This window comes from Camarhynchus parvulus, chromosome 1 (genome assembly GCF_901933205.1).
Source record: "Camarhynchus parvulus chromosome 1, STF_HiC, whole genome shotgun sequence".
NCBI lineage: Eukaryota > Metazoa > Chordata > Aves > Passeriformes > Thraupidae > Camarhynchus > Camarhynchus parvulus.
The window spans coordinates 57676561-57689356 of record NC_044571.1 but is presented as its reverse complement, the minus strand read 5'-3'; positions in this window follow the sequence as shown (position 1 = coordinate 57689356).

Here is a 12796-nt window from a genome sequence, read left to right as displayed (position 1 = left end):
TGTCAGTTTTCTTCCTGAATCTTTATGATACTCACAGACTCCACATCTGTAATTGTGCCTCTGTCTGTAGTTTTCCCTCTTATCCTACTTAGCCCCACTCTCTGGACCTTCTCATCACTGAAGGATTTCTTCAAAAGCCTGGACCAAAGCTGTGCTGCTGAGCTACATCAGAGCTGGGCCAGGCTAATACAGACAAGCAGGCCCAGAAGAGGCAGGGGAGGTTACAGCAGAGGTTACAGATTATATGAGAGCTCAATTTCCATGGCTGGCCTGGACACAGGGAGTAGAATTGATTGCGTGGTGACTTGGCTTCAGCCCGCTTTGCAGCAGTGTGTAAGTTAGGTGCCTAATTGCTGGAAGATTCCCTCCTGTCAGGAGAGACAGAGAAGCTTCTCCAGGCAGAGAATTAGACCTTAATGGCCTAAATAAATATCAGTAGATGCCATCCTCTCCCTTCCTAACCCTCTCTCTCTAGAGGAACCTTTGTCTAACAATCCCAACTAGGTAATTTAGTAAGAAAAATTCTGCACTTACTAGGATGAACTCAGGTCTTTGCTGACAATAATTTCTTATTGAAAAAAACAAGCATTTACCCAACATTTACTAATAAATGATTAATGCTCAAATTCTTACTCACAATTTTTACTCCTAAGTAGTTCTGCTAAAATCATGCAGGCCATTTACATAAGTACAAAGTGTTACATGAATGTATTCAAACCACTTTTTGAAAGGCTATAACTCACTCTGCTTGCTCTGAACTCAGGATCCAGTGCTGTTGCTGACAATTTGTGGAGCACATAACTGTCTCAAGGCCTCTCAGATATATAGACATGAGAAGGAGAAGGGTAAAGGGCTGGAGACAGCCTGTGACACAAACTTAAGAATTAAAACTCCTGTCCCAGAGCAGAATTAGGGACCTTGGAAAATTAAATTTACAGTCTTATTACTGCTGTTGAGATGGGAAAGGGGGCTGAGAGAAGCCGTAACATGGTCTTGATAAGTAATCACAAACCACAAAACTTAGCACCATTTATGGCAGCAAGGGCTTTAGCGTCTTTTGGCTATCAGCCTGAGACGTCTTCTCTGAATATTGCTGAACTCCTTGTTTCCTGCCAGGAGCTCCTTGAGGTTTAGAAGTGCTTGGAAGAGATCAGGTCCTCTACACGGAGAAAAGGAGAAGCTTAACCAAACGCCTGGCACATGAACTCAGTGGGCAAGAGGTAGAGTCCTCCTCAATGTGCCAAGAACAGTCATGGGAGACAGAAGGAGGTTGGCTTGGCACTATATGAACAGTCCACAGGATGGTCTGATTGTTGCATTTCCCCAAATATTTGCTCAAGGAAGTAAAGAGCAGTTTAAATGCAGGAATCTGCTCCTATTTTGTGCATGTCCTGAAGGAAGATTTATCACACTTACCCTACACTGCTTCTTACCAAGCCTCTTGGTGTCGATCCTCCCTTCACAGCCCTTCCACATGCCTGAGCAGGCTGCATAAGATCCAGCCAGGCCAGGAAATCCCCATGAAAATGTTTCTGCAAGCTCATAGTTAACCAGCCCCATGTCATCAGGGTCATGTCCTGGCCTCATCCAGTGTACTAATACCTTTTATTACCTGAAAAAAGGGTAAGAACCCAGTGGGTGAGATTATGTTGAGATCCAATTCCCTGATCCGCTGGACGCACATCAGCTGGAAACGACGTAACAAAGTGGAGAACATGAGTGTGTTTATGCCATATTATTTCCTGTTAAGTTTTCCAACTTCCTCCTGCAACAAGAGGGCAAGTCAGGCACAAGGGTCCTCTCCAAGTGTACCAGGATCCTGTGCCAGGTGCTAGCTACACTTTCCCCCCGGCTTTTTATTTACACTCTCATGTTTTGAGTGCTCCTTGAGTTGTAGGATCTTATCATCCTTTTTCCTGATACCTTCCAAACTGGCTCACCCCACTGAGGAGGGGATTCTTGACTGGAGGAGCCTGTGTGGTGTGGGGCATCAGAGTCACCATAGAGCTTTTTTCCCTTCCTGAATGCTGTCAAATCCTAGCACAGAACACCCGTGGGAATTTTTATACATTGTCTTCTGTGACACACATGCTGTTCCTCATCTTCTACTGTTTTGTCTCCTAGTCACATAATTAGTCCTTGTTTGTTTGTTTGTTTGTTTGTTTGTTTTTTCCCTTTATCCCTCTTCCTCCTCAGGGAGACCTCATGTTTAGTTAAAAAGTTGTTCTGAACAAATCATTAGAAGGCACCCTGGTTCATCAGGGCTCTGACACTAAAAAGAAGCCAGTTCTGCTACTGCCAGGTACATTCTGGGACACATAACTGCCTTATTTACCCATGGCTGCCCACATCAAGCCAACTTTCAATTAGTTTCCTTAAGCCCTACTCAGTTATATGTTTTTGAGCCTCATTTACTACTGAACAGGCATAGACTCCGTAAATCTTAGTCATGAAAAAGTCTGAATGATTGCAATCACAAGTAAAAATTATGCGTGTGAGTAAGGGCTGCTGGTTCAGACCACTAATTAATAAATGTCAGTAAAGTGCTTGCAATGAAGGATGTTGTGGGAGCATGGCACATTCTAATTAAAATGTCAGATTTACTTGCACAAGGTAGACATGGACTTTGTAAAAGATTGTTGTTTCTAGAACTTAAGAAACTTGAGAAAAATTTCTTTTTAACATGAATTGCATTTATACTGAAAATTTGTATTCCACATATTAAACAAAATAAAGTATTAAAAAATGTTAACTAATGGCTTAGGGCTGCGTGGAGGAGACCTTGCAGTCTATCCTTTTGTATGGGAATCTGTTCTGCACCATGTGGAAAGACACTTATTTCTGACTCATAGAAGATTTCAAATAGTGAGCAGTGCTATAAGAGTTCTCAAAAATATTTTAAATTCTTCCACTTCATGCATTATTTTATGAAGTCATATTGTGGGGTAAGAGATATTTTAAGGATGAATCAATCACATCTGATTCCACTTAGCTATAAAGCACAAAGGAAAAAGAAGCACTAAGCACTACTGTTTTTCTTCTGGTTCTCAGAACCAGTTATGGAAATGTGATTTATGTGTATGCTGCTGTAAAATGGAAAGTAAAAGGACCATGGTTAAGCATTCCCCCTGGATAAAAAATAAAAAGTGTTATTTTGCCACAAAATTACAACTTTTGCAAAGTATTAGTCATGGTGAAACATTCAGATTCCCAGAAGAGTATTTCAAGTGCTTTTGCGGGAAATGTTTTCGTCTCCTCTTCCAGCATTCGGAAGAAAGATTGTCAGGTTAATAGAGTAGAAGGAGGAGTATTTGGTACACTTTTCTGATTTTAATATATAAATATAACAGGTTTTTTTTGTATTGAGATTAGAAAAGTAGTTTATTTAAACTCTAATATTTTAGAAATTCCCTTTGTCTCTAAATCAGCCCATAATAAAATCCATTTGTCTAAAGCAGTTCTCCAATTTGTATTTTTACCTCAGCATTTTCCTTTTTTTCAGTTTTAAATAAATGATCATGTATCTGGAACTCATACTAGGTAGCACCTATTCCAGAAACAGTGGAACCACTATCATCAGGTCTATTTTAAGAATGAAGAGCTACTTAAGGATACAAGTGGAAAAGCATTATTTATTTTTCACTATTTATTTATATTTTTTTAGGGAGAAAAATAATACATGCATGGTGTATTAGGTGGGGTTTTAGAAGCTCTCAGAGCTTTATTCTAAGTTTCTTATTTTAAAAGGATAGTTCCCATGGTAACAATTACATCATTTGGCACACATAGTACCTGAGGAAAACAGAAACATTTAATAAAGAAACACACATTCACCATTGTGTGATGTGAATTGATTTACTTGTTGCCTAATTATGTTTCCTAAAAACAAGAGACTGCAACAGATTTCAATGTCAGCATGACCACTTGCTTGTCAAAATTATCCTTTCTGCTCCTAGTTCTTTGCAGCTCCAAAACTCCCTCTGCCATTCATTTCTTAGAAGCCTTGACACTATTCAACTATTGTTGAAAAAGAACCTACTCTACCTATGCCATTTGTTTCTGCATGCTCATGCTCTTTCTTCTTCTGATGTTGAATGGTATTGTAAATTTTCTGTATAAAATAAAATAAAATAAAATAAAATAAAATAAAATAAAATAAAATAAAATAAAATAAAAGCAGTCTGACTCCTAGAGATTAATGGTTTTGTAGAGGTATTTGTTTTCAAATATTTTCCCACATTTAGCTAGCTGCTTGAAAAAGAATTTGGATTACACTCTTACAGGACTATGCAAAGGGCAACTACTTTTTGTGCTCACATCCTCTACATACATTTACAAATACTACACATGCAGTCCAGTGAGTTAAACGATAAAGACGTGTAAGCAAGAGTTGATGTTATCCAATACCCAACTTTTCTGATTGGTCAACATTTTCTCTCACTTTTTTTTCCCCATTCTGTGTGTTTTCATTTAATTTCTGCCTTGCAGACTGTAATCTCTCCCGAGTACCTGTCTCAGTTCTTTCAGTTCTTTGGGATGTTAAAAACCTAATTCTTTCTTCCTTTCCTTACAATTAATCATTATCACTTATTATCTATGCCTAAGCTTGAAGTAATTCTCTTGACTCCTTCTTAATTTTTGTTGGTTGCTGCATAAGGCTCTGCTTTTTGATAAAACAAGAAAATCCTTCTGTCGTTCTGATTTGTTATTTCTCTAGTGGTTATTTGAATTCTGTCTGTTTTTTTTTTTGCTAAGTAAAATTAGGAGTATACTAGGACATGCCTGTGCTTGTCAATCTGGAAAAAAAAGTAGGGTGGCTATTTAATTGCCTTAAGCATCAGGAGTTAGGCCAAAAAAAAACCCCCAAAAACTAAAAAAAAAAAAAAAACAACAACAACAACAAAAAAAAAGAAACCAAAAAACAACAACAAAAAAAACCCCCACCAACAACCCCAAACATTTTTTTCTATTTTTAAACTTATCAGGGCACACATTTTCTAAAGAGTTAAACCACAGTGTTTAAACACTAAAGTGGACACAAAACCTCCCTGCAAACTCTGTACCCCTGAAAAATGCTGCAACAATTCCACTACTGTCTCTTTAGGATAAGTGCTGTTTAAATCCATTCATTTCCTGGGAAATGATTTTCTGATTCATCAAGGCAAATAGGTACTGTGGGATGCAAAATTAATCAAGAAAAAGGAAATGAGGCATTTTTTTTGTTGCTTTCTCTCAAAGAAACCTCTCAATAATACAGCAGACTAAAATGAAGTGAAGTGGCCAAAGATAAGGGGAAGAACAGAACTTAGAAGTCAGAAAAGTGTTGAGCTAGACAGCACCATTTTAAGAGAGAGAAGAGCATAATCTTTTGTGGATGACTGAATTTTATTAACATGAATGGTAAGGCGTTCTATAGAAAATTCTTTTCTCTTTGTCCTGTACATAGGAATTGCAAAAGAAACAGACAAAAATGCCTTTGAATTAAGGTTGTAAGCTCATAGTTTTTCAGGGACCATTGTTACCCTGAACTCTTCAGGTACATTGAAATTATTTCTTCTCAGTATTAGTAACATAGAGAATTAAGGTGACTCAGTTTTGCAAAATTGCCACCATTTTGGTCAAGCCTGTATATCACTACGTACTCATAAACATATGACCAGATTCATCTTCCTGATGGATCCAGGTCCTTTACATCTCCCTTCAGAGTTAGAATAGGCAATGCCTTAGCTTCAAGGGCTTTTATTTTGCTTGACATTTTTGCATAGTTAAAAACACTTGGATATCTTTTTCAGTTTCATGAAGTGGTTCAGAGGAAGCAATTTCCTCATAGCACTCCTCTTTTTGCTTTGTAGTGCCTTGTATTCCCAAGTTCTTTCTTATGACCTTTCATGCTGGAGACAGATTACACCTAAACAGACAACACCTCAGTCTTCAGAGGGGGCTTTCACATCAGAAAAAGATGAAATAAAAGTGGAAACAATGTAGCACTTTCATTACTTTCAAAGGTCTGCAAGTCTCTAGTGCTTTAGCAAAAAAAAAAAAAACGTGATGAAATTCCAGGCCATGCACTTATATGACCTTGGTGAAACTCTTACAAGGAGGAGCAGGTTTCATTTGTTGTTTAGAAATATTTAATTAATATGTTATTTATCCCAATATGAATGCTGACTCTTGAAAACTTGACTCTGTTTATGTTTAATTTTTCCTCAGGTTTTAGGCCCAGGAGCCCAAGGACTTTCGTATCTTCTGTGAGAAATTAAAGAGTGAATCTGTGCTGGTGAGATCCTCTCAGTCTGGCTAACATGAGACCCATAAAAGTGGGTCCCTGCAATGGCTGAGTGAGGGACAAGCTAATAGGATGCTGGCTCCATGACTACTCTATCACTCTAATTCACCATAAATCTGCCCTGCAGCCAAAATAAGCAACCTGATTCCCATATCTGCACAGAGCAAAAGCATTTTCCCAACCAGATGGCCAAAGAAACAGATTAGTTGCTGCTCTGGTACCAAACTCCTTGCTTGTTTTCTTGATTTATATGTCATGTAGATCAATTTGCATTACTGCATGAATACTAGTGCTAACAAATGGGAATGTGTAGCTTGGGACAAGAAGTGTGACCATCCTTTTGGACAGCAGAAGTGAATTTATTGCACTTAAGATTGTTGTATATCTGTGAACTGACTAGATCATAACAGCTAGATCATAACAACTTCTAAAGAGCCCTCCTAAAATTTTCACCTGTGCTTTTCATCCTGAGAGAGGGAGCATCTCCTCTCCTGCAGTTAGCCTCCCCTCAGACCTGGGAGGGCAGCAGTTTCAATTACCATCCTGTAGGCTGCATAGTTCTCTTTAACACGATGATTGGCTGCATTCATCGAAATGTAAGCGAGGCCAGCTAGGAGAGCTCTCAGTAACTCTATCCTCCTTAAGCTTCTGTCACCCAAGATGATGCTCTGCATACGATGTTATTCAAATAGTTAGTAAACTGAACTCATGCTTCAGTTTAAAACAGCTAGAGAAAATCTAAAGTGAAATTCAATGTGCAAAACATTCAATCAAAAACTGAATTGCAATCTCAGTTGTGGAGCAATTCCAAGAAAAAGCAAGTCAGTCTGAAAACAAGAATGCAGAGTGATGCAGGCTCAACAATTTACTTTTCTTCTTAATGGATAAAAGAAAATTATGTTCTCAGTGCCAGGCACATTCTACTACAAGCATAATAAAGGCATTGATTCTGATCTAAATTAGAAACACAAGGAAAAGAGAGGAATAAGAGATTTGCCTTTGTTGCAGTGTAGCAGTAATTCACCCTCAAATTTTATTTGTTTGTTGTTGCTTTTTTCATTATTACTACTACTACTATTATTATTATTTTTATTATTATTATTCAGAACCCTTTCTTCAACAGTCTTACAATACAAGAAACAAAACATGAACATTCTAACATTACTGTGAAGTACTGAAGAAATATCTGAGACTCCATTGCTACTTTCCTGTTGTGGGACTTGAGCATTTTCCATATTTCTGGTTGGACACACTCTGGCTTCATTTTGGCAGCCTGGTGGAATGAGACTTAGATGAACAACAGGCATTCAGCACACACCAAAGAAAAATCTGCATGCAGCAGTGGAGGTGGAGGTGGAGTGAGCTCCATTAGATCTATACAGAACACATGCCCTGGACAAGAGCTCAAAAATGTCAGTCCGTGCATGCCTGGATAACTATCTCCAGTGAAAACCTGTTTGGGCTGCATCTTAATCCCTGTTCCTGAGACATCACTTAATGATTCAAAATCAGAGGTCTGTAGAGAATCCCATTCTATAGGTTTGGTGGATATTAGCGGAGAAGATACATTCACATCTAATTATACTTTTTTTTTTAGTTTAAGTTCTTTCTTAAACTAAAATAATCCTAATCATATTAACTGTTTTTTGAAGAGTTTTTTCAACATCAAGAGCCTGATTCCTTATGGTTTTTTTCTGATATGACCTCTCAGAAAGGTGAATTCAACTGAACAGTATGAATGTCTCATTTTACTTATCATAAAAGCAACATAAATCATCCACATAAAGTAGTTTTGACAGAAAAGCATAGAGAATAAAACAAAAACATAGACAGATATTTATTTGCATTATTTAATGGACTTGCTTTGGCCGTGATCTCTGTTCTTTCTTATTTGCTCTTGATGTTCATTTGAACAACCAGATTTTATTGGAACAAATGCTCACAGAAAATGAAGTTAAAAGTCATGAGTATTTGCAGAAGCCAAACATTTAATTCAGTCAAAAATTATTATTATGGAAATGCTTTCTCAGTTTGTGAGAGATCACAGTAAATCATGCAGACCAGCTCTACAAAACAAGGCAATATATAGGACTGATTTGAAATCACAAGTTTGAAAGAATAAATACATTTAAAAGGATGCACATCCAAAGACATGAATTGTCTGATAGAAAGCATAAAAAAGCAGAACTAACATTCATGACATTGCATGGAATTCATAGAAGAGAATTAAGATGAGTTAAAAAAATTCTGTTTAACATAAATTTAAAAGAAAAACTGTGTTTTAATTTTTTTTTCTGTACACCTTAAAATGTTTTATTTCCACTCATTTCACCACAAGATGTGAAAACTCTAAGTGGGGTTCTCAGCTCAAAGCTTTCTGTTGCTAGCTGATATATTCCAGACAGGAGAAAATATTTTGATTTTGGAATGAAAAAAAATTAATGGTCAATATTCCTTAGTAAGTTTGGTATTTTTATCAGGGGAACAACAAAAACAAGCAAGTAAAGCCACCAAAACAAAAAAATGCAAACCAAATAGTCAGAAGTAGTTGCAATGAGAAGAATGTCTTTCAAAACTGCTATCTTGCTTTTTTTCTCAGTATTTTTGTAAGCAGAACAAGCTTCTTTCTTTTCAAGATTTCCCCTTGAGTAGGAGAGCTGATGAGTATTGATTCAGTTCACAAATATAGGTTTGTGGTGCTGAAAAATTAAACTTTGTCATTTAGTACAATCCAATGCTGTGATATATTTTTTATAATTTTTTTCAGAGTAAATTATTTTCTATGAAGTTATCTAGACAATATCTAAACATTTCACCTTAGCAAGAAAGGAATAATAACAGCATCAGTAAAAGGAAACTAGTGTATTTTGATAGTTTTATGTTTCCTGTAAAACATCTTTTTACAGCTCTTTTCAAGGTCTCTTTATACTTTAAATTCTCCAAATAATTCTTATGTGGGTTTTATTTAATTTTATTTCTGTCAGCTCAGGACCTCCACAGAAAAGCTGTCACAGAACCATGTACGCAGAATTCATACCCAGGAAAATGAAGGAAACAAATTGCAATTGATTGTGCCTGATCTCTGAAAGGGACTAATTCCCCTTTTTAAGAGTAGTTGAAAACAGTATTCTGAGCTGACCAGGTGACTGACTCATATATAAACATGAGTTGGCTAGCTAACCAAATATCTGCATAAAAGAAGTGTCTGTAACTCAGGCTTTGTTTTTGTTGTTGCTACTTCTTTTTATTTTAAGCAAGAAACAAATTCATTTAGCCATGTTTTTGTTGTCATGTAGCATATCCTATTTTATACCAGTGAAAATTCTGAAGACCATGCAATCTATAGATAACATGTACCTTAAGTAATTTAACATTGTAAGCAGGAGGAAATTTAACATTGTAAGCAGGAGAAATGATCTTTCTGACTTGATTAGAGTGGAAGTGAAATGTGTGAGATTTAACTTTATGCTTTCTATCCACTCAGGAGTTTGGTTTTGAGATATGATTTTTTTTTTTAATGGTAGTATTTGTTGAAATGACATCGGATTTGCTAGATGTTCCAATGATTTGATGTGTTTATAGTTCTCATCTCTTGTTGAGCACCTGCAGGCAGCATGTAATTGGAACACACATTTTGATCTTTAGGACTTTTTCTATATCTCAAGATTGGATTGTCTGTTTATTTGCTATTGATGTATTTAGCTTTTAAGGATTTTATTTTTCCTTTTCTTTTGGTGATTTGCTGTTAACTCATGAAGACTCTATAGTTACAACAGCCAGACTCCTGCAACTCAGAGTCGAAGAGTCTGAAACAGGGCACAGTCATTCAGCAGAAACCCACATGTTTAAAAAGTGGTGTTCTAGGAGCAGCAATTATCTTTGCATGATTACCTCCTAACCTGCTAAATGGCTAGTTCAGATCTCCTGCTGTCAGTAAACAACCAGGGGCTGATTAACAGTCTTCTTATCATTCCAAATCCCTTTGATGTATGCTGTGCTACTTTTGACCTCCTTTTTTCAATGCTATGTGTGTTTCTGGAGTAGGTTACCAATTTCAGTAGTGGAAAGAAGAGAGTAATTCAGCGTGCCTGACCTAAAATGGAATATCCCAACTGAATACGAAAGACTCACTGTCTTACCTGATGTCATTTTTTAAACCCTTTTCCAACCTCCACAATATACTTGTGAATAATATGTGAATCCCTAAACCTACTTTTATTTCCTTCTTCCTTTAAGCCATGTAAATATTTATAACAAAGCACACACTGACACCATTACAAGTAGAAAACAGGCGCAAAGTATCCATAACCCTGGAAATGGAATAAGGTTTTTCATGTTGCTTAAATAGTACCTTACCTCTTATTTCTAAGACAATTGCATTACAAAGCTATATGAATCTGGTTCAATTTGTTTCCTACCTAGATGATTATGGGATGTGTAGGTTGTCTCTTATGAAGTAAATGAAAATTATCAATTAAGTTTGCGTTATTCACCAAAGGCCTTATAGGCTGTATAACTTCTGGTTACTAATATAGTTTCTGTACCAATAACCTACATGGAATTTTTTTCTCCCTTTTCTGCAGTCTTCTGCATCTCTTGGTCTGATAATAGCCTTCAGTTCAGTGAGAACCTGATAAAAAATTAAGTTGCTGTTGACAACTATTGAGACAAGAAGTTAGCAGCAGAGTTTAATATCAATTGTGTAAGAATATCCAGAGCAATTGGAATGAGGAAAGCAAAAGCACATTTTCTGAAGTTCTTCAGTGGTTTATGCACACCTCAAGGACAGCTTATAAATAATAAACTTTATTGATTTTATGTGAAACAGAGGTGTTCTGGCACTTCTTCATCTGAAGAAGCTTTAAGCTTTTTAAAAGAACACATCTTTTTATTCAGAGTCCTGCTCTGTTTCATCTGATGCTTTGAAGTGATCCTAAGGACATAAGAAATGGTGGGTGAGGCTGCCCCAGCTTCATCCAGCCCAGGACATGTTGTACAGAAGAAACACGAAAATCTAGCCATTTTTTGAAGTTCATTCTCCTTGCGTTCTCCCAGCATGCCACTGGGATGGCATGAGAGATGTTGGAAAGAACTTCTTTGCCCAGTACTTTCAATAGTCACTTTAAAAATCTGAAGGCATGGGAAGCATGGGGGCAGCTGTAGAGAGTGCCATACATCTGAAATGAGGAAAACATGAAGAAAGAGGATACCTTCTGTTACTTCTGTTACACTGTAAGGGAAAAGGCAAGATTTCCTGAGCAGAAAGCAAAAGAATGACTCTCAGACCTCCAGCCCACAGCCACAGGCTGCAGCTCTATTCCCACAGCAGTGCATGTCTGTGCCATCTCATACCATTATACCATGAGGCCTGCCTCTAACTCTTTGTGCTGTTAAAGGGAATTTTAATCAGGTTAAAATGAGGTTCTTATCTACCAAACAATGAAGATAGAATGAAGAATACTTAAATAAATAAAGAAAATTGCATGCAATTAAGAACCAGAATGAAACAACTTGGTGATTGTCCTTTTTCTGACATGGTAATAACATTCATAACTGGAACAAAATTGTGTGCAGGAGACAAAGCTCTTCACAGTGTGGTAAAAATTCTGATATGAGTTGAGAATCTCCATGGGTCTGAATGAAGGGCACATTTTTTGAATTTGCTTTCTTGGACATAAACACAGAGTAACATTAGGAGCGAAAAATTTAAAAAAAAAGGAAAACTAAGGTGGAGGAGAAGGAGGATCAGTCCCAAAGGAGACATAAATATACTTTTTGGAATAAAATACTACATTGCATACTATTCATTGAGACATAATGAAAGTATAGCTTGATAGTCAATAGTATAATTCCTTATAGACAATATCCTTGGGTATATAGCCAGACAATTTAGCAGTTAACTTCTGCTTAGATCGAACACAAATTTTGCAAAACTCTTTTTCATGTCCTTCATTGAAAACTTTTCTTTATGCATTTCCTACTCTGTGAGTCTCTAAATAATCCATAACTTTCTTCATCTTCTCAGTAAGAAATCTAAGCTATAAATTCCACATTACAGATTAGAAGAATTTGTTCCTAAATTTCTCTCTTTCTTCAAGTGAGTTAAATTCTCTTCTTTCTATGTTTCTATGGATAATCTATCTAATGTGGTCTTTCTAACTGTTACTCAGTCTTTGTTTTACATTGTCACTTACCTCTTGACTTGGAGGGGGAAATTACTTTCCAGTAGACTGAAATTTGTAATGTTCTCTCTGTAGGAAAAAAAGTAACTATTCTTCAGAAGTTGTAATAATATATTTTGGCTTCAAAGCACAAAATAGTGCAATGAGTCAATGAGTCAATAAGAGTTCCTCAGACAAAGAAGCTATGATCTAATATGGCTATTAGATCATATTGGTGGAATAACAGCTCTTGTAGGTGGATGTATCCTCTGCTACAGATAAGATGCCAAAGAAAGTCTTTGTAGCTAAATTGTCATAACAAAACCTCAGAATCCTTCTTCATTTCTGG